Source organism: Hyperolius riggenbachi, chromosome 2, assembly GCF_040937935.1.
Source record: "Hyperolius riggenbachi isolate aHypRig1 chromosome 2, aHypRig1.pri, whole genome shotgun sequence".
Lineage (NCBI taxonomy): Eukaryota > Metazoa > Chordata > Amphibia > Anura > Hyperoliidae > Hyperolius > Hyperolius riggenbachi.
The window spans coordinates 14,049,964-14,072,832 of NC_090647.1; the positions used below are offsets into that span (position 1 = coordinate 14,049,964).

Sequence of the window (22,869 nt, forward strand, 5' to 3'; positions counted from 1 at the left end):
CCACGGCGCGGGTCACATGGTGTACGTGACGTCATCTGGTCTCTACTGCGCAGTCGTAGTAGTTCTGCGCCTGCGCAGTAGAGACCCGATGACGTCCCTACACCACGTGACCCGCGCCGTGGAGCGCACATAAAGCTGACCCGGAAGCCGACCTGGCGAGGTCAGCTTCTTCCCTGCTGGACGCCGGGAGGGAGAGGAGCTGCGGCGAGGGCACCGATCGACTGCCAGGAGTTGGAAGAAGCCCCAGGTAAGTGCAGTTTTTTTTTTTTTTTTTTTTAGCAGCGCAGATCTTCCCTTTAAGCATAAATTTCCATTGGCAGAATTATGCATCAGCTTAATTGTTTGCATTCCAGTGACTATCTCTAGTACAGAGTGACGTAACTCTTCCACAGTTTTGTGGGAAAACTAGCAGAACACTTTGTTCTTGTCCGTTCATGTTAGTGATTCATGAGATAAGTGTACACCTTCAAACCAGGCATGGGCTCAAATGCCTCACGTGTGCGGCGGGGAAATAAGGGGTTACATACCCATAAGTCCGTGGTATAGCGTGCGCTCCAAACAGCTTGCACACATCCTATTGGACGCGTTGCAAGCCTCACCACCACGTACTTTGCTCTTCCGGCTTGAAGGAGGAAGTGCAAGGTGGTGAGGCTTGCAACGCGTCCAATAGGATGCGTGCAAGCAGTCACCATTAGTCACCAACTACTGGTTTGATTAGCTGCACTGGCATCTCCACCGCTACTATTAGTTAATGCACAGAAAATAGTTTAATACACCCCCTCCTCTAGCTTGTAAGCCTTTGGTCGTACACCCTACCCAGAATGTGTGAACTTGTATTCAGGGGCGTAACAATAGACCCTGCAAGGGATGCAGCTGCAGGGGGGCCCAGAAGCCATAAGGGGCCCTGTTGTGGTACAAGTTTCTTTTATTGTCCTGAAAGACTCACAACTAAGGGCACAGAGAGAAAAAAAAACTTTCTGCTCTCTGAGCAATTGTTCCAATGACTACATCTGCTCAGCCACTGATAAGGAATCATACAAAGTTTTGCAGACAAAGAAACAGTCCCTATTCAGTGTGTAGCAGGCTCTTGTGCACAGCACCCCACCTCCAGCCTCTGTACTGTAGTAATGCTGTACATGATGGTGCAGAACTGTAAGATAAGGTGTGATATCTTTAATAAGGTGTGATATTTGAGTTATCACGGTTTAGTGAATCAAGCCCATGTGTGTCTGTATGTGGGAAAACATGCACATTTATCAAAGAAGCTCATGTAATTGATGGAGAAAATGTGTGCAGTGCCTCACTGCTGTCTGTTTTTATCTGTATGGGGAAAACACATTCAAGTGTTCACTAGACAACTGAATAACATTGGATCTCAAGCAAGCGGGGGGGCATCCAAAGTTTTGCAGGGGGCCCAGTGATCTCTATTTACACCCCTGCTTGTATTATTGTACCTACCACTCCAGTGTATGATCTGGAATTGTATTACTACCTGTATTGTGTATCTTATTGCTTATCACCTGTATTGTGTTGTCAGTCACTCCTGTTATCATTGTGTAACCGTATTGTACATCACTGCGTAATATGTTGGCGCTATATAAGTCCAATAAATAATAATAACTAGCAGATAATAATAATACTCCTGTGGTGGTGAAAATTGCAATACATTTTGTTTCAAGTAGATAAAATTGTACTTGGCATTAGCATCTGAGGAGGAGCAGGATGGTATCTGGGGGTCCAAAGAACCTTCCAGAAAGGACAATTAAGACACAGAGCCCCCAGGAGCCCGGAATAGTGCAGTACTCTGTAACACCAAGCAACGCGAGTGGGAGTAGTAGAGAAAAATGTATATGCAATTATAAATGTTGCCTCACTTCGGTTCTTTATCCACTTGAGGACCGCAGTGTTAAACTCCCCTAAAGACCAGGCCATTTTTCATTAAATAGGCCACTGCAGCTTGAAGGCCTCGATGCAGGGTCGTACATGTCAGCACACAAGTGATTCCCCCCCCTTTTCTTATAAACACTGGGGGAGTGGTGAGACCCCACCAACAGAAAGCTCTGTTCGTGGGGTCTCACCGATCCCCCAGTGTTTATTATTATTTTTTTTTTACAAATATTTATGTCATTATTTTTAAAATAAATTTCCTTATTTTTTTTTTGGCACACGGCTGTCCCCAGTACTACGCTATCGTAGATCGCAGCGCTGAAGGGAGTGAAAAGACGTCTGGGATGACTGAAGGCAGGGCGGAGCTCCGCCTACGAACCGGAGATGAGCACATCAGCGTGCGTAATCTCTTTTGCAAAACATGCCCACAGGACCTTATGCCGATCAGCGTTAGGCGGACCTGGGGCTGCCGCCATGGCCACGCCCATCGTGACGCGGTTTGCAAGTAGTTAAGATCTAGACAGCAGAGTTGCACACTGCAAGAGTGGCTGTAACTTCAGGAAACTAACTTCACCCCCCCCCCCCCAAAAAAATAAGGGGAGTTATGGAAGTGACAGCAAAGGAAGAGACACCCCCAAAATAGGAAATGGATAATCCAAAAAAAATAAGGAAATTCCTCACCTCAGTGGACGACAATAACTTACATGAGGTAAAACTTTTTTCTTTATTAGTTTAATTATTGAACACTTAAAATAGATATTTTTATAGAATTATTGACCCTTTTTTTATTCTTTTCCTGCTCTCAGAAGCCATTTACTGACAGGAAAAGCTTTAGGGCTGTAATTACTAATCAGTGAGGGTTATGCTATAGTCTGACCTAGTCCGACCTGGGCAGAAATTGTCACTTGCATACCTGATTTTTAACTCTTTCAGGCACAAAAAGAAAAAAAGGAACACAGCCTAGTTATTTGTGTGCTTGGCACTGTACATACACATGTCTAACTCATCATGTCACATGTCACCTCGGGTATCCTTTAAATAACTTGGAGAAAACACAGGATACTCTGTTCTGATGAAGGTCAAATTGCCCTGAAACAGTGGTCTACAAGTTGTATTTTATGATCTCTAAATGTAATGGGCTTAGGGGGGTCTTATATGGCAGCAACATTGCATGTACATTTGGCTTACAGGAATTTTTATAACCACAGCTCTGAAGTGAAGCATTATGAACACCTAGGCGAGACGTCCAAAGGAAAACTTGCAAATACTTTCTATTAAAAAAAAAAGGACCAGATCACATTTTGCAGTGTGTTGTCGTCCATGTTTGGTTGAAGTAATGTTGAATCAGAGTTGCACTTCAGGAGTTGTCCTAGTAGGAGCTGCTGTTCAACTAGAGTAATTATAAAAGTCATGAATGGGACAAACCTGCGTGTGACATTCGAGGTGCCCGACAGCCAGAAAATAACCAGTACAGGCTGAATTTATCACCCTGAGAAGGTCCTGCTGGATTTCCAGCTGCTAATTATACCGTTATTCCACCCAGAGACCAGCAAGTGCGGAAAGTCCCTCACCGAGCGAGGAGGTCTGCTGAAGCTCTTGAGATGTCCTACAGAGGAAGCATGATACGGCCATCAGCGGGATTTTATTATTGTTATTCAGTGATAATCGTAAACAGCTACTTACGATTAGGTAATTACAAATTGTTAATTCAATTTATTTTGTGTAAGCATTCGTAATTACGCGTAAATTCATGTCGACTTTGGTGGTGAATAGCAAAACCCCCATACATGCTATTGCTACCAACCAAAATTGCAAAGAAAAAAGTTTTTTAAACTCAGAAAAATTACAGTTTAAAAAACATTTTTCTTTGTATTTTTAAAATCGATTTTTTTTTGGAAAATTATTTTTTTGACTTGTACCCACTATTATTATTAGCAATAGCATTTATGGGGACTTTGTTATTCCCTGTCAAAGTTGGCACAAAATTCTGCATTAAATTACGAGTAAATTCATGCGTAATTACGAATGCTTAAAATTACATACAAAATAAATGACGATTCAGCCCGAAATTTCACATTACGATGTGTAAATGCAAATTACGATGCGTAATTACGCATAGGCATAATTTCTGCTCATCACTATTGCTATTACTAATATTACCATAAACATCATCACTAGAGATGGCCCGAAACTCTGATTTTCGGTTCGCGAACCTACCGTGAAAGTTCGCTTCGCAGGAACTTTTGCGAACCGCAATAGACTTCAATGGGGAGGCGAACTTTGAAAACTAGAAACATTTATGCTGGCCAGAAAAGTGATGGAAAAGATGTTTCAAGGTGTCTAACACCTGAGATCTTTCAGTGACTACAAGAGGGGGAAAAAAATCTAAAAAAAAACGTATAGTTTTTGAGAAAATCAATTTTAAAATTCTCCTTCTGACCGTGGGAAAATTAAACGCCCGCCGACTTTAACGGTTAATAGCAAAGCCCCGTTAAAAGCTAGAAACACCAAAATTGCTGGGAATGTTAAGAAGAATAGTGGGAACAAGAGGAAATTTTTTTTTTTCAAAAAGACCTTATACTTTTGGAGAAAATCGATTTTAACCACTTTACCCCCGCGCGTACGGATTTCTCCGCCCCTTTTTCCATCCTTTCACCCCCAGGGACGGAGAAATCCGTACTCTGCGCACTCCCGCCGCTGTCCACGCTCCCGCTCGTAAACACGCCGCCCGCCGCTAGTAAACACGCCGCCGCCCGCTCGCCCGGAGATCAATGAACGGGAAAATCCATTCCCGTTCGTTGATCTCAGCCCCGCAATGATCTGCTGCCGCTCGGCTGAGCAGCCCGATCATTGTGAAAAAATAACAAAGTCCCAGCCTCTTTCTACTTCCTGCAAGAGTCCAGAAGGACGCTTGCAGGTCGTATGAAACAAATTGGTAATGTTGCCATCTTGTGGCCAAATAGTAAACTACACCCTAACCATTTTTTACACACAAATAAACTTGTTTTACACAAAAAATTAACTCCTTACCTCCCACACTCCCCAATTTTTTTTTTTTGTAATTAAAAAAAAAATAAAAAATTTACAATTTAAAAAAAATACATAAATAGTTACCTTAGGGACTGAACTTTTTAAATATTTATGTCAAGAGAGTATAACACTGTTACTTTATAAACAATGGGCTTGTAATTAGGGATGGACGCAAAACTGAAAAAAATGCACCTTTATTTCCAACTAAAATATTGGCGGTAAACATTGTGATAGGGACATAATTTAAACGGTTTTATAACCGGGATAAATAGGCATATACATTTAATGGGTTTTAATTACAGTAGCATGCATTATTTAAAAACTATAAAGGCCGAAAACGGAAAAATAATAATTTTTTCCCCACATTTTTTCCTATTTTCCCATTAAAACACATTTAGAATAAAATTATTCTTGGCATAATGTCCCACCTAAAGAAAGCCTAATTGGTGGCGAAAAAAACAAGATATAGTTCATTTCATTGCGATAAGTAATGATAAAATTATAGACGAATGAATGGAAGGAGCGCTGAAAGGTGAAAATTGCTCTGGTGGTCAGGGGGTAAAACCCCTCAGTTGGGAAGTGGTTAAATAAAGAACGATTCATTAAAAAGTTCCGGCTCATTCATGAGCCGTTAGTATAGCAGAGAATGCATCCTCGGAAGGACGCATTCCCGCTGCTGTCTCTCCCCACCTGCCTGCAACCATCAACCCCCACCTAAGATGGGTGCACTGGGTGCCAGCCTAGGTGGGTGTTGACAGGTGCAGGCAGGCAGGTAGGGAGAGACAGTGGGAGTCAGCAGCTATGCGGCCCAAAGGGCGCATTCTCTGCTATGTGGGTGGGGGGCTTCGGAGCTCTTCAATCAACTTAATTGAAGATCGCAAGATAAGAGGATACATTATTCAATGGATCATTTACCGAGGATATTGGCGTGGGAATTTTTTTTAAAGGTACAGGTAAGTATTTATGGTTAATTAAGAAAATTAAAGGACTTTTTTCATGGTTGTGTTTTTATTTCATTTAACCCTTTGTGGAAATGGGTAAGGGGTACTTTGTACCCCTATACTAATTTCTCCTGGGAGGAGAGGTAGGCATCTGGGGTCCCCTTCTAAAAGGAGACTCCCAGATGCCACTATGAACCCCCCACGGAGTCATCGCCCCCACCTCCTCCTGGGGCACCGGAGGTGGGGAAGAGCCCCTCGTCCATGGATTGGACAAGGGCTCCGGGGGGGGGGGGGGGGGAAGGGGAAGGCTTGGCCGCCCCTCCCCCCCGGAGCACCCCATACCATGGACCATGCGGGCTGGTATAGCTCAGGGTGCGAAGCCCCAGTCGGCCGGGGCTCCGCATTCTGGATATCCCAGCCTGCATAGGGGACAAGGGGTTGCAGAGGCTCGGGAGGGGGGCCCCACGTCATTTTTTTTTTCAAATTTCCCACACTCAGCACATAAAAATAATAATAATTAAAAAAAATATTTTTTTTAAAGGACTTACGAGGCCACAAATATGAAAAAAGTTCAATACCATTTCATAAACCAGATCCATGGAGGACGCCATCCCCGCCCTCCCGTTTATTCCGCCATGGATCCCGCAGTAATACCAGCCCCGGTCGGGTCCCGACCCCTCCGAACCGGAGCTCTAGGACTTCCTCCCGATGCGTCCGATGTATGCATGCATATTGATGACGCTGCAGGAGGAGGCCCTAGAGCTGTGCAGCCACAATCACGTCTATGCGGACTGCGAAGCCGCGGCAATCTGTGGCGGCCATATTGACGGGGGAATGAGAACCCGACCCGTTCAAAGGGGTCGGGACCCGACCGGTGCCAGGATGAACGGGAGGGCACGGATGGCGTCCTCCATGGATCTGGATTATGAAATGGTATTTAACTTTTTTCATACTTGTGGCCTCATAAGTCCTTTAAAATATATATATATATATTTATATTATTTTTATGTGCTGAGTATGGGAAATCTGAAAAAAAATGACGTGGGGTCCCCCCTCCCGAGCCTCTGTAACCCCTTGTCCCCCATGCAGGCTGGGATAGCCAGAATACGGAGCGCCCAAGCCTTCTCCTCCCCCCCAGAGCCTTTGTCCAATCCATGGACAAGGGGCTCTTCCCCACCTCCGGTGCCCAAGGAGGAGGTGAGGGCGACGACTACCTGGTGGGGGTTCATGGTGGCATCTGGGAGTCCCCTTTAAGAAGGGGACCCCAGATGCCTACCTCTGCTCCCAGGAGAAATTAGTATAGGGGTACAAAGTACCCCTTACCCATTTCCACAAAGAGTTAAATGAAATAAAAACACAACCAGGAAAAAAGTCCTTTAATTTTCTTAATTAACCAGAAATACTTACCTGTACCTTTAAAAAAAAATTCCCACGCCAATATCCTCAGTAAACGATCCAACGGATAATGTATCCTCTTATCTTGCGATCTTTAATTAAGTTAATTGAAGATCTCCGATGCCTCCCACATAGCAGAGAATGCGTCCTTTGGACGCTCCTGCTGTCTCTCCCCACCTCCTCACCTGTCACCCTCACCTAGGCTGGCACCCGGTGCACCCATCCTAGGTGAGGGTGACAGGTGCAGGCAGGTGGGGAGAGACAGCAGTGGGAACCGGCAGCTTCATGTCGTGCCGAGGACGCATTCTCTGCTATACTAACGGCTTATGAATGAGCCGGAACTTTTTAATGAATCAACTCTTTTTTTAAAATCGATTTTCTCCAAAAGTATAAGGTCTTTTTGAAAAAAAAAATGTTCCTCTTGTTCCCACTGTTCTTCTTAACATTCCCAGCAATTTTGGTGTTTCTTGCTTTTAAAGGGTCTTTGCTATTAACCGTTAAATTCGGCGGGGGTATATTTTCCCAAGGTCAGAAGGAGATTTTACATTGAAATTTTAAAATCGATTTTCTCAAAAACTATAAGGTCTTTTTGAAAGAAAATGTTTTCCTCCTGTAGCCACTGCCCTCCTCTACATACCCTGCAAATTTGGTGTTTTTACTATGTAAGGGGACTTTGCTATTAACCGCTAAAGTCGGCGGGCATTAAAGTCTTTGGGCGAACCGAACTTTTGAAAAAAGTTCCTGGTTCACTGCGAACACGAACCACCCTAAGTTTGCCTGGAACCATTCGGGCCATCTCTAATCATCACATCATGATTAACTTTATCATAACTCTTTATTTAAATAAAGTATGAACATATAGCACAATGCCGAGTACAATGCAATTGTTACCAACTTCATCAGCAAAGAAGCTGGTGGATGGAGCTGGTGGTCAGTGAAATGCTCATAATTCTGTATTTCAATTTGCATGCGAACTGCATACAGCTTGTAAACGGGCCAATCAAAATCAACAGGAAGTTCATTTGGTTGACTTAGTTCCAAGTTGCATATAATTTGCAAGAAATGTGCAGGCCAATCAGAATGTTTTACACCACATTGACCATTGTTACTGTAGACCATTTTGGCTGTATATAATAAAAAGAGAAGAAACAAATGATACACACAACGTTAATAGGAAATATATGTGCAGATATGTGCAAGGGAATGGTGATGACCAACCATAACACAAGTGAAAACAACCCAGCAATCAAACCCAATCACTCACTAACTGACTTAGTTACATAGAGCTGGAAACAGGACAACCACAGAAGCCGGGAGGAGAACTGCAGTGCCAAATCAGAAGCGGGATTCAGGTTAGACAACAGACCAAAGGTCCAGGAGTCCGGAAGACATCAAACGGACTCAAGACCAGGAGCTCAGACAGCAAACAGCCATCAGAGCCCTAAAAGAGTGAGACAACCCTGGAAAAAATAGCTATCTTCAGAGCAATCAGGAAGTGGTTGGAAGTCTGTGGAGGGCCAACTGTTGGTAAATAAGAAATGTTTAGTTGTAAAATGACCACCAATAGGCCAAACGGAGTTTCAGGATTGAAAACTGAAAACAGAAACATTTATTTGTAGATGTAATTTACTATTTAAAAATATGTCGTGATTTCCATCCAGGTAAAATGGGCATAGAGGAACTGAACTACCCGTTACCCATTTCCACAAAGAGTCAAATGTTGAATAAAAACTTAACGACAAGAAAAGTCCTTTAATTTTCTTAATTAACCATAAATACTTACCTTTGGTTAATCCCACATTAATTAATACTTTGAAATGTTCCTCTCTATTTACCTCTCTCCATTTACCGAGGAGAAATGGAGAACAGAACACCCACACCAGTGGAGTAACAATAGGCGCTGCAAGCCATGAAGCCATGGGGGGGGGGGGGGGAGTGGTTCCCCTCTGGGGCCCGCCCAGGGCCGTTTTGGGGGGTAAGAGGGGTCGCAGTATGAGGGGAGAGCATTGGCACCCTACATTGACGGGAAGGCGGGGCCATGCAGGGACTTTGGGACGGCTTTGTGGGACAGGGCTTCTTGGGTAAATATAACTTTCTTTTACTTGCAGGCTGCTGGATTTTAGGATTTACTCTGGAGGTCCTCTTTAACGGACCAATGGGAATCCTCCCCAATGGGGAGCCCCAGCAGTTTTTTCAAAGATGCTCTGCACTTTACTATAGCAAGCCCCAACCCTACCGTGGGCACCCATGCTCTCCTCCCCCACCTCTGCCGTGACACATAGCAGTTAGGGCAGCCACAGCACCCTGTTGTGACACCCCTGTACTGCTGCATTTCAACAGCCATGAGTGTTAGCATGTCGCAGTGCAGGGGTGTCAGAGCAGGGTTCTGTGGGTGGCCTGGCTGCTGATGGGGGTGGGTACTGCAAGAGGTGGGAGAGGAAGGGTGCTGGTGTCAGAGTCGGGACTTGCTATACTAAAGGGGATACCCATATTTCCCCATGAGCTCCTCCAGGACGAACCACCCACATCCTCTGGGACACTGGAGGTGGGGAAGAGCCCCTTATCCATGGATTGAACAAGGGCTCTGGGGGAGAGGGGGAGATTTGCCTATCACAAGATAACGCATAGATGACTTGTGGTGGCTATGCGGCGATTTAACCACTTCTGCTGCAGCACTTTGCAGTATGAAAGTCTCCATAGACTTTCTGTGACTTAGCGGCCTCTTGAGGTAAAATTGCTTGTTGCTAGTTTGCAAAGGCCTCGTGTGAAACGGCAATAAAATGTGCAAAATGTCTGTACAGAGTTCTGAACTCGGTATATATTAAAGTGTACAGCAACAAAGCAGTGCTGGGCCGAAATTACGCATTAGCGTAATTACGCATCGTAATTCACTACAAATGCACCGTAAGCGTTACGTGTAAGGTTACGGTATTACGCGTAATTAATTACGCGTAGACCGTAGGGTTACGTTTTACACGTAACAAATTACGCGTAAGACAGTAAACTCCCATTGAAATTACACAGTCTGCCGTAATCGCGTAATATTACGCTCCCGTATAATATAAAAAAGCCGCCGACTTTAAGGGTTAATAGCAAAGCCCCCTTAAGTGCTAAGAGCCTCAAATTTGGAGAATATATTAAGGAGATCAGAAGGAATAAGAGGAAAAATTTTTTTTTCAAAAAGACCTTATAGTTTTTGAGAAAATCGATGTTAAAGTTTCAAAGGAAAAATATATACATTTAAAAACCCGCCGACTTTAACGGTTAATAGCAAAGCCTGCTTAAAATTTAGGAACACCAAATTCACAGGGTATATTAAGGGCATCAGTGGGAATAAGAGGAAAAAATTTTTTTTCAAAAAGACCTTATAGTTTTTGAGAAAATCGATTTTTAAGTTTCAAGGGCGAAAATGTCTTTTAAATGCGGAAAATGTCAGTTTTTTTTGCACAGGTAACAATAGTGTTTTATTTTCATAGATTCCCCCAAGTGGGAAGAGTTTTACTTACTTCGTTCTGAGTGTGGGAAATATAAAAAAAAAACGACGTGGGGTCCCCCCTCCCAGACCTCTTTAACCCCTTGTCCCCCATGCAGACTGGGATAGCCAGAATGCGGAGCACCGGCCGCGTGGGGCTCCGCACCCTGACTATACCAGCCCGCATGGTCCATGGATTGGGGGGTCTCGGAAGGGGAGGGGCAGCCAAGCTTTCCCCTCCCCCTCCGAGCCCTTGTCCAATCCAAGGACAAGGGGCTCTTCTCCACCTCCGATGGGCGGTGGAGGTGGAGGCCGCGATTTCCTGGGGAGGGGTTCATGGTGGCATCTGGGAGTCCCCTTTAAAAAGGGGTCCCCCAGATGCCCACCCCCCTCCCAGGAGAAATGAGTATAGAGGTACTTGTAGTACCCCTTACCCATTTCCTTTAAGAGTTAAAAGTAAATAAACACACAAACACATAGAAAAAGTATTTTAATTGAACAAAAAACATAACCACGAAAAAAGTCCTTTAATATTCTTAATTAACCATTAATACTTACCTGTCCCTTTAAAAGCCAGTTCCCACGCAATATCCTCGGAAATATACTAATCAGTTACAATGTAACAAAGTTATTACAATGTAACAACTTTGTTACTTTGTAACACCACGCACCCGACGTCACTCGCCGCTCACCCGCCGGCCGCCGCATACACGCTAGTCCCCGCCGGCTCCCGCCGTCCACTCCGCCCACACCTGTCACTCATATACATGCTGGCACCCATGGGTGCCAGCATGTATATAGGTGACATGTGGGAGAGGCGGGGAGGGCAGCGGAGCCGGCGGGGACTTAGCGTCCCTTCACCCGACAGAGCTCTGAGCTATATTAGCTCAGAGCTCTCGAAAGCATCTTTGTATTTGGGCTCCAAGGAGTCCCATTGGTCCTTAGCAGACCAATGGGGTTCCTTCAAATCAGAAGGAACCCCATTGGTCTGCTAAGGACCAATGGGGCTCCTTGGAGCCCAAATACAAAGATGCTTTCTTCTGTCGGGTCCTGCAGCACAGACGCGGAGGCGGCGGCGGCGGTGAGTGACGTTGGGTGCGGCGTAGTTACAATGTAACAAAGTTGTTACATTGTAATAACTTTGTTACATTGTAACTGATTAGTATATTTCCGAGGATATTGCGTGGGAACTGGCTTTTAAAGGGACAGGTAAGTATTAATGGTTAATTAAGAATATTAAGGGACTTTTTTCGTGGTTATGTTTTTTGTTCAATTAAAATACTTTTTCTATGTGTTTGTGTGTTTATTTACTTTTAACTCTTAAAGGAAATGGGTAAGGGGTACTACAAGTACCTCTATACTCATTTCTCCTGGGAGGGGGGTGGGCATCTGGGGGACCCCTTTTTAAAGGGGACTCCCAGATGCCACCATGAACCCCTCCCCAGGAAATCGCGGCCTCCACCTCCACCGCCCATCGGAGGTGGAGAAGAGCCCCTTGTCCTTGGATTGGACAAGGGCTCGGAGGGGGAGGGGAAAGCTTGGCTGCCCCTCCCCTTCCGAGACCCCCCAATCCATGGACCATGCGGGCTGGTATAGTCAGGGTGCGGAGCCCCACGCGGCCGGTGCTCCGCATTCTGGCTATCCCAGTCTGCATGGGGGACAAGGGGTTAAAGAGGTCTGGGAGGGGGGACCCCACGTCGTTTTTTTTTATATTTCCCACACTCAGAACGAAGTAAGTAAAACTCTTCCCACTTGGGGGAATCTATGAAAATAAAACACTATTGTTACCTGTGCAAAAAAAACTGACATTTTCCGCATTTAAAAGACATTTTCGCCCTTGAAACTTAAAAATCGATTTTCTCAAAAACTATAAGGTCTTTTTGAAAAAAAAATTTTTCCTCTTATTCCCACTGATCCCCTTAATATACCCTGTGAATTTGGTGTTCCTAAATTTTAAGCAGGCTTTGCTATTAACCGTTAAAGTCGGCGGGTTTTTAAATGTATATATTTTTCCTTTGAAACTTTAACATCGATTTTCTCAAAAACTATAAGGTCTTTTTGAAAAAAATTTTTTTCCTCTTATTCCTTCTGATCTCCTTAATATATTCTCCAAATTTGAGGCTCTTAGCACTTAAGGGGGCTTTGCTATTAACCCTTAAAGTCGGCGGCTACCATGCGTCAACTTTTCCGCTTGGCAGCATGACCTTACGCATTAATGGCTAGTAGGATTTTACGCGTAAGCCTATAACGTAATAACCTGAATTACGGTATACTTACGCGTAATTGCGTAAGTGCTATGCGTAATTATAGACATGTACCGAAATTGAATGTCTATGCCGCAAGCGTAATTTCGTAATGCGTAATAGCGTAAAATTGCGCGTAATGATCCGTAAGCGTAGCTTTCTACATTACGACCAGCACTGCAACAAAGCGCTTTCAGTCCTATGGGAGAAAAGCGCTATAGAAATGTTATTGTATTGTATTATTGTATAACAAATAGTCATTTTGCTGAGTTTTAAAAAAAAAAAATATTTGAAATGTTTTAAAATCAAAGTTCTAACTACAAGGTCTTTTTGAAAATATTTTTCTTACTTGTTTTCAAAGAATCTAATTTGGCATTCTGCTTAATAGCACAAAATAAAGGAACATAACTAAGGCTATGGCCGACATTAGTTACAAATTAGCCAGAAATTTCACATTCTGAGTTTGCATCTTAATTGCGAAATTTGACGGAAAATTACAATTACGTGAAATGTAAGCTCAACACTGTTTCTGCTGGAGACTAAGAGCCGTGGCTACTGCCGGAGGATGAGCTGAAGGTCTGAGCTGATAACAGCCGGGGGACTAATATTATGAACAACATGTCTCCCAGAAATCCTGTATATCAAATACTGCATTATAAATTCATAGGGCTTGATTCACTTAGCACGCCTAAAAGCTTTGCACGTGCAAACTAGGGTGCTAAGTATTTTGCACGGCAAAGCTCTTACTGATCGCGTGCTATTTTAGAGCGCGTAAAAGTTTGCTGCGCACATAAAGTTTTGCTTATCTATTTTAAAGTATGCTTATCACGCTACGTAGCACGCGAAGCAGCTAATTTTGCATGCGAAGCAGTGAGTGCAAAACTTTCAGCGCACAAATTCTTATGGACATATTGGCACTTGCACGTGATAAGTGGATTTTCACTGGCGTGCTAAAACTTAGCATGCTTTAGTGAATAAAGCCCATAATGTGATGATTTATAACACCTGGGAAAAGCTAGGAAATAAGGTAATTTCCAGACAACAGGTGTTGGAGGTGTAGTGTAGTGTAGAGGTTTTTCGCCTTATAAGACACAATAAAAAAGCCCCTTTTCTATGCATTTTCGGTTTGCGATTGCATAAACAAGTACGCGATCGTCAACCACTTAAACGCATGCATGATCACGTAAACGCGTACGTGCATGCAATTTTTTTTTTTTGCCTTCGATCCAAAAATTGCAGGGACTTTTTTCCACCACTTTTGGGGACGAAAACTCTTTTGTTGTTACTAATGTTCTATTACGGTAATTATCCGTACTACACATATAATTCATTATATCATATGGTTTGTTTTTTTGTTTTGTTTTTTTTCTTCAATGTCACTTTAAGCTGATTAAGAAAAATTAGAAATATTGCTGTAAAAAATGATAATTTTCTAAACTTCTACATATAATAATAATAATATTCAAAAACAAGCTAACTAATGATGTATATGCTGTTCATAAACAATTTTATTTTTATCTTCAAGCTCAGTTTACTTTGTTTAACAATTTTCAGCCTGATTGCAATTAAGGATCAGTCATTGCACAATAATGGTCATTACAAGTTATCCTCATTATTCTGTCCGTTCTGCAGATCATCCTAAAGGACCTCCCCAGCCAGCAATTAGCCTAACGAGCTGGTCATCTCTCTGCAGCCACGGCGACTCTAATGAGAGCTATGGGGAGGCCGATGTCTCCTCTGGACAGGGCCAGATCCCCGGTCACACCTCAGCCAATTAAGCCTTCATTATTCATCTCTGTAATTCTCAGCTGCTCCTCGGGGGCCGTCCCAGATGATTGTGTGTTTACCATACACTCTAACACGCTCCGGTCAGGAGGTCCCTCAGGCCTCGGACATAATTAGGCTTCAGAAAGAGAACTTTTACCTGGAGAGTGATGACTGTGGCCTTCCAAATCTCTCTACAGGGATTCTGGCCAGCATCAGAGCCTAACAGAGAAAGATAATTATCACTCCTGCATTAACACTCAATAAACTGTCAGATAATTGTAATCCATTACACGAGAAATAAATTAATGTACAATAAATAGGATATCAATGTCAGATATGTTCTGAATTATTTAGTAATATGGTTGGGCTATAAAAAAAACTGTTAAATAAAGTGTTTAACTGTGCTCTATATACTGATATTTGTTTCACTAATTAATGTATAGATACAGTCAATATTTAAAGGATACCAGAGGTGAATGGAATATGGAGGCTGCCATATGTGTTTCCTTTTAAGCAATACCAGTTGCCTGGCAGCCCTGCTGATCCTTTGCCTCTAATCCTTTTAGCCACAGCCCCTGAACAAGCATGCAGCAGATCAGGTGTTTTTGACATTATTGTCAGATCTGACAAGATTAGCTGCATGCTTGTTTCAGGAGTGATTCAGACACTACTGCAGCCAACTAGATCGCAGGACTGCCAGGCAACTGGTATTGTTTAACAGGAAATAAATATGGCAGCCTCCATATTACTCTCACTTCAGTAGTTCTTTAAGATGCAGACAATGGCCTCAATTCACTAAGCTTATCTCCTGTCTTTAATAACGTTTCTATAGTTATCACCATGGTGATAAGGCATGTCGTATTCAGGAAACATTTTACCTTAGGCAAACCTAAAGTTAACTCATCTGTCTTTAAGTTAAGGTGAGATCTATAAAGTTAACTCTTCAATCCTTAAAATAATTCCTGAATTCTAAAGTTAAAGAAAGGCTGTTAATTAACTGCGTGTGAAAATAACTACAGAGGAGGTAATTTAAGGAATGAAGAAGTAAGAAAACTCTCTCACTGTGTGGAGGTAAGTTTTCTCTTGCCTTATTATCTCCAGCATGATCTTAGTGAATTGAGGCTACTGGCCTCAATTCACTAAGATCATGCTGGAGATAATAAGGCAAGAGAAAACTTACCACCACACAGTGGTCACTAACAGTCTCCGAGCAGCGAGCGGCACTGGGAGACTGTAGGCGGAGTGGAGATGCATGCGCATCAGCGTGCGCTATCTCCTGCAAACTGCTGCCCCAGGACTTTACGCCAACCGGCGTTAGGCGGTCCTGGGGCTGCTTCCGTGGCCACGCCAATCAGCATAATAAGGATGGGAAGCCGTTAAAGGGGTTCTGTTGGCCTTTAACCTCCTTGCCGGTCTAAAAAATCCGGCAAGGAGGCAGCGCCGCACTTTTTTTTAATTTTTATTTTTTTTAAATCATGTAGCGAGCCCAGGGCTCGCTACATGATAGCCGCTAAGCGGCGGCATCCCCCCACCCTATGCAGGAAATCCCGTTGAGAACGGGATTTCCTGCAGGGCTTCCCCGATCGCCATGGCGACCGGGCGGGATGACGTCACCGACGTCATGGACGTCGTGACGTCAGAGGGAATTCCGATCCGCCCCTTAGCGCTGCCAGGCACTGATTGGCCAGGCTGCGCAGGGGTCTGTGGCGGGGGGGCGGCATCGGCGCGGCGGGTAGCGGCGAATCGGCGGCGAGCAGCGGCGATCGCGTACTACACGCAGCTAGCAAAGTGCTAGCTGCGTGTAGGAAAAAAAAAGTTATGCAAATCGGCCCAGCGGGGCCTGAGAAATCCTCCTGCGCAGGTTACCCCGAACTGAGTTCGGGATAACCGGCAAGGAGGTTAACAGAAACAAAAAGTGTCACTTACCTGGGGCTTCTACGTCTCCCTGCAGCTATTAAGTCCCATGCTGTCACTGAAGCCACCCCCGTTTGTCGCCGCCGGTAACCTGCTAATTATTCATCTAACTAGAGGAATAGCGCCGCTCCCGCGTGCGTCATCGCAGGTGCAGTATGAAGTTTTCTTGTACTGCGCCTGCGCAGTAAGCTTCCGATGACGAGCAAGGATGCATTGCGGCCACGGCCGCGCAGACGTAGTGCTATTTGTCTAATTAGATGAATAATTAGCAGGTTAGCTATGAACGGGAGTGGCTTCAGTGACAGCGTGGGACTTAATACCTGCAGGGGGCCGGCAGGAGCCCCAGGTAAGTGACACTTTTTGTTTTTTAAGGCCCACAGAACCCCTTTAAGAGGGCAGCACATGCATTTACAGGGGGAGTGGGGAAAACTTTCATTGTACTGTGTGCACTGTATGGTCGCACTGCAACGCTACCACAGGATACGATCTTATCACATTGCAACTTACACATAGTGAAATCGCGCTATAGGTGTTTTTTTTAAGTGCCTTTTAGTTCACGGATATCTTAGTGCAATCAGGTGAATAAATGAATATTGTTGGTGTTTATCACCGTGCGGTTCAGAACCGGAACCCCTGCATTATTTCAGCACCGGACTGCAGGACGGGGGACGTTTCTGAAATGGTTTTGAATGTGAGAGTTCAGGTTCTGCACCATGTGGTGCCAAATTCGAGCGCCAACACTATAAATAAGTATGTGAATAAAATATGTATAAATCTATATATTTCTATAGTACCCACTTCTTAGGATTTAAAACAGATAGACTGTACAAAGTGAATTATCATGTTTTACTTATCTTCTGCCCCTTCCCTTCCCCACACATCACACTCTTTTTAAAATGCATTCATTTTTTAGTATTTGAGGTTTTTAATCTGTTTTGATCAATGTGGCGCTTAATGGAGTTCATCGGGATGCGTACGTTAAAAAGGGGCGCTGGGAAAAAAGGGCGCCGGGTTTTTAACGATAAGCATGGATAACGTTTAAAAATGTATTGTACTGTATTTCGTTTAAAATTAATGTTTTATAAAGTTATAAATCATTAAATAATGTGCATTAAATCGGCAATTGTAAAAACGTTAATCTTTCGTTTAAATAGTGAAACGTATAATAGCGTTTAAAAAAAAAATTACTAAGTAACCCTCCCTGTACCTACCCCTAACCCCTAGACCCCCCTGTTGATGCCTAAACCTAAGACCCCCCCTGTTGGTGCCTAAGTAACCCTCCCTGTACCTACCCCTAACCCCTAGACCCCCCTGTTAGTGCCTAAACCTAAGACCCCCCTGTTGGTGCCTAAACCTAAGACCCCCCTGTTAGTGCCTAAACCTAAGACCCCCCTGTTGGTGCCTAAACCTAAGACCCCCCTGTTGGTGCCTAAACCTAAGACCCCCTGTTGGTGCCTAAACCTAAGACCCCCCTGTTGGTGCCTAAACCTAAGACCCCCCTTTTGGTGCCTAAACCTAAGACCCCCTGTTGGTGCCTAAACCTAAGACCCCCCTGTTGGTGCCTAAACCTAAGACCCCCCTGTTGGTGCCTAAACCTAAGACCCCCCTGTTGGTTTTTTCGTTTAAAAATAATGTAAAAAAAAAAAAAAAAAAAATGTACTGTTTTTCGTTTAAAAATAATGTTTGAAAAAAAATATTGTACTGTTTTTCGTTTAAAAATAATATTTAAAAATGTATAAATCATTAAATAATGTGTAATCATGAGAAGCAGTAATAAAACATTAAGTCTCCGGGCGCCGCTTTTAAAACGTTATTTTTCTCCGGCGCCCTTTTTTCCTATCGGGCGCCCATTAAACGATATTTATTATAGGAGTGAATGGCGGCGCCCGATTTGTCCACTAGCCTCAGGCGCCCGAATTTACTGTTACCCATCGGGATTGCCCTGCTGAGCTCCATCCCTATTGGCCAGCTGACTTCGGGACAGAGGTCACATGCTGTGCATCATGGAATGGAAGATCACTACTAATGACACAGGCCACACCAAACTACCATCTCTATTGTACAACACTGAGCCTTGTATTTTAAAACAATTCCAACAGTCCACTCAAATTCATATAATTTCCCTGCAGACTATAGGTTAATAATAGTAATGCAAACATTTGTATAGCGCTTTTCTCCTGTCGGACTCAAAGCACTCAAGAGCTGCAGCCACTGGCACGCGCTCAGGAGACCACCCTGCAGTGTTAGGGAGTCTTGCCTTGAACTCCTTACTGAATAGGTACTGACCCTAGCCAGGATTTGAACCCTAGTCTCCCATGTCAAAGTCAGAGCCCTTAACCAGTACTCTAAGTACTAATAATGAAAAGTCTTATTTGGAAATAAAGGTGTATTTTGTCCATTTTGCGTCCGTCAATAATTACAAGCCAAAATTTGCAAAAATAACAATAATATACGCTCATAACTTATATTTTAAAAAAGTTGAGTCCCTAAAGTAATTTTTTATGCATCTTTTTTTAAATGTCATGTTTTATTTTTTTTGTTGTTTTTTTTTTCTTATAAAAGTGTTTTATTTTTGGTAACTATGGGAGGGGAGGTAAGGGCTTAATTCATGGGGTATTTTATGCAAAAAAAAAATTATTTTAATGTATTAGTAATGTAGGTGTCAGTTTACTATTTGGCCACTAGATGTCCCTCCACTTTTATTCCTCCTGTGTACTGAACCGTACACAGAGGAAGTAATGTGTGTATGTGTAATGCCTGGGCACAGTTACTTAGCAGATATATAGAAATCGAGTAGTTGGAGATAGCCAAAGGTCATCTACGTATCAGAAACAGAGGTACCAGGAGTCAGACAAAGTCAGAGTCGTTAACAGGCCGAGGTCTAAACCGATTATCAGATGTCTGCAGTACAGGAAGCATAAGGCAGAGACAGAGTCGTAAACAAGCTGAGGTCAAAGCCGAGTATCAGATGTCTGTAGTACAGGTACAGTACATGCCTTGGTAGCATAGGGGATAGAGTGTAGGCGTCTTTAATGTGGTGGCCTATGGTGGCAGATGAATATCTTTGTCCCTGGGACTTTAGATGAAGTTCAGTGGGGTGAAGATATACTGCCGCCAGGAGCGTAAATAGTTAAAAAAGTGAGGGGCACGCCAGGGTCATACACAGGAAACAATCAGGAGAATATACAATATACAAGACTGATCTAACTAGAGTACATATATATCGGCAGCTCTGAAAACTAGCTGACTTAGGCACAATAGCAAGGCAAGGTCCAGTGCTCAGCGTACTGATAGCTACCGGTATAACGGACACTGGACAACTGACAAGTCAGGCCTTATATACTGAGATGAAGTAGCAAACCACGCCCCCTGGAAGTTCCAGCCATTCAGCACCGTTTCTGCATGGGCTAGTGTCAGCTGACTCTACATCAGCTGACATACCACACTCCCGCCTCCTCAGCCTATAAAGGATGTTATGAATCGTGTGCGCCCGCCTGGGGACATGGCCGGAACCGCCGCACCGATTGACGCCCACAGGGGAGCCTGGATGCCGCCAGAGGAGGATGCAGTAAGCGGCTTCCGGAACCGCTAGAGGAGCCGCCGGCAGCAGTGTCGGGCAAGTTTGTAACAGTATGTTTTACTTTCACTTTCCTCAATGACCAGTGGCATCTAATTGATGCTGGTGATCATTGATCATAGGCACTTAGATCGGTGAATGGGAACAGTGTTCCTATTCACTGATTAGTGTACTAATGGGCGGCAACGAGAATGTGCGTGGGAATGCACACAAGTGCGTGAGGCGGGTGATCGTCGTGGCAGACAGTAATAGATAGGATAGAGGTGCCCAATGTGTGTTCTATAATAATGTTCTAAAGTATAAATAGAAATAAAGTAATGTAATAAAAAAGAGAGGTAAGAGAGGAGATCAGTTCAACTGGAAAAGAGTTTTATAGAAAAAGCAATCTGGCAACGCATTTCACGGGTCATGACCTGCTTCCTCAGGTCAATACAAAATGCCTTGGTAGCATAGGGGATAGAATGTAGGCGCCTCTGTGGTGGCCTATGGTTGCAGATGAATATCTTTGTTCCTGGGACTTTAGATGAAGTTCAGTGGGGTGAAGACATACTGCCGCCAGGACAATAAGCAGTTAAAAACACTAAGCAAGCTGAAAACAATGTGTCATTGATACTTAAATTGGACAGTAGTGAGCTGGTTGGGTTGCTTCTGTTTATTTATTTGATGATGATGATAATAATAATAATAATAACAATAATAATAATATTCTTCGCAATATCAATTGTAATTGATGGATGCAGTTTTAGCTATCTTCCAGCAGATGGCAGTGTTGCACCAGCATTACTCCCCAGACTGAGAGGTACAGACTAACCAGCGAGCTCATGGTGACCCAGAACTCATTGGAGTGTGTAAGGGACAACAATGGTCCTAAAAGCCCCCTTACTAAGATGTTAAGAAAAACAAATGTTTGCTTTCCTAAAACAGAAAGAATTTGCAATAATTCAGGATGGAGTGAGCTTGAGATGTCTCCCAGTGCATCACTGCTGAATATATGCAAATTATCCATTGCTGCCCTTAGAAGCTAAACACACCTCCAGATCCGCTGGAATGCAATGATGTGTCAGCTTGTTAATTTGTACAGAACTAGACTGAGAATTTCTTAGAATGAACACAATATAGACAGCTGCTCCTTGTTGCATTACCAGTGGCGTAGCAATAGGAGTTTCAGAGGTTGCAACCGCATACCTCCCAACTTTTTGAGATGAGAAAGAGGGACACTTAAGCCACACCCCTGCCATACCCCTAATCACGCCCCCCCCCTCACACCCCTAGTCACACATACAATAAAGATTTCATAAGAAAAATATGTTGTTTTATAATTCAAACCACACTGGTCCTCTCTATCCTGGTTCATTCTCCTTCATATTAACAATTTAAAATTAGTAATGGGAATAAAGTTTAGAGTCAATCAAACACATTTTTTAAGTAGAGAAATATATATATTTACATAGAAAGAGGGACAAAGTCCTGAAAGAGGGACAAATGAGGAGGAAAAAGGGACAGAGGGACAGGGCTCCCAAAGAGGGACTGTCCCACCAAAAGAGGGACAGTTAAGAGCTATGCAACAGCATCAGGGCCCTTGGGCCAGAGGGGCCCCGAAGGGCCCTCCCTCAACTACAGTATTAGCTCTCTATTGGTCCTGTGCTCATAATAATCACTTCTATAGATACTTTGAATAGTGGAAATCATTAACAAGCTGTTTCCCATCCCCTTCTTGCTCCTCTGACACTGTAGTTACCATTGGCAGGGATTGCTATGTATAGAGTGCTTGGGGGTAATCAGTAACAAGCTGCTTCCCCATCCCCTTCTTGCTCCTCTGACACTGTAGTTGCCATCGGCAGGGATTGCTATGTATAGAGTGCTTGGGGGTAATCAGTAACAAGCTGCTCCCCATCCCCTTCTTACACCTCTGACACTGTAGTTGCCATTGGCAGGGATTGCTATGTATAGAGTGCTTGGGGGTAATCACTAACAAACTGTTCCCCATCCCCTTCTTACACCTCTGACACTGTAGTTGCCATTGGCAGGGATTGCTATGTATAGAGTGCTTGGAGGGTAATCAGTAACAAGCTGCTCCCCATCCCCTTCTTGCACCTCTGACACTGTAGTTGCCATTGGCAGGGATTGCTATGTATAGAGTGCTTGGGGTTAATCAGTAACAAGCTGTTCCCCATCCCCTTCTTGCACCTCTGACACTGTAGTTGCCTTTGGCAGGTTTTGGTGTGCCGTATCAATTGTTATGTATAGAGTGTTTGGGGGGCCCCAGTGTAAGACTTGCATCGGGGCCCACAGCTCCTTATCTACGCCACTGTGCATTAGTTTTGTTCAACAATTGTGTTCAACAATTATGAAAACTGTTCTACTGCACACACACACCACACACACACACACACACACACACACACACACACACACACACACACACACACACACACACACACATTATACACACACACACACACATTGTACACACACACTGTACTCACACACTGTACACACACACACACACACACACACACACACACAGTATACACACACACACACACACACACACACACACACACACACACACACACACACATTATACACATACACACACACACACACACACACATTGTACACACACACTGTACTCACACACTG

At 43.7% G+C, this 22,869-nt stretch overlaps 1 long non-coding RNA gene across 1 annotated transcript; it reads right to left on the reverse strand.

Moving 5' to 3' along the window:
• Positions 1-14,454: 14,454 nt before the first annotated feature.
• Positions 14,455-19,951, reverse strand: LOC137542312 (uncharacterized). The gene is made up of 2 exons (XR_011025396.1): positions 19,898-19,951; positions 14,455-14,954 (listed from the first exon to the last, which is right to left on the reverse strand). It is a non-coding gene; the product is annotated as an uncharacterized lncRNA (long non-coding RNA).
• Positions 19,952-22,869: the final 2,918 nt, after the last annotated feature.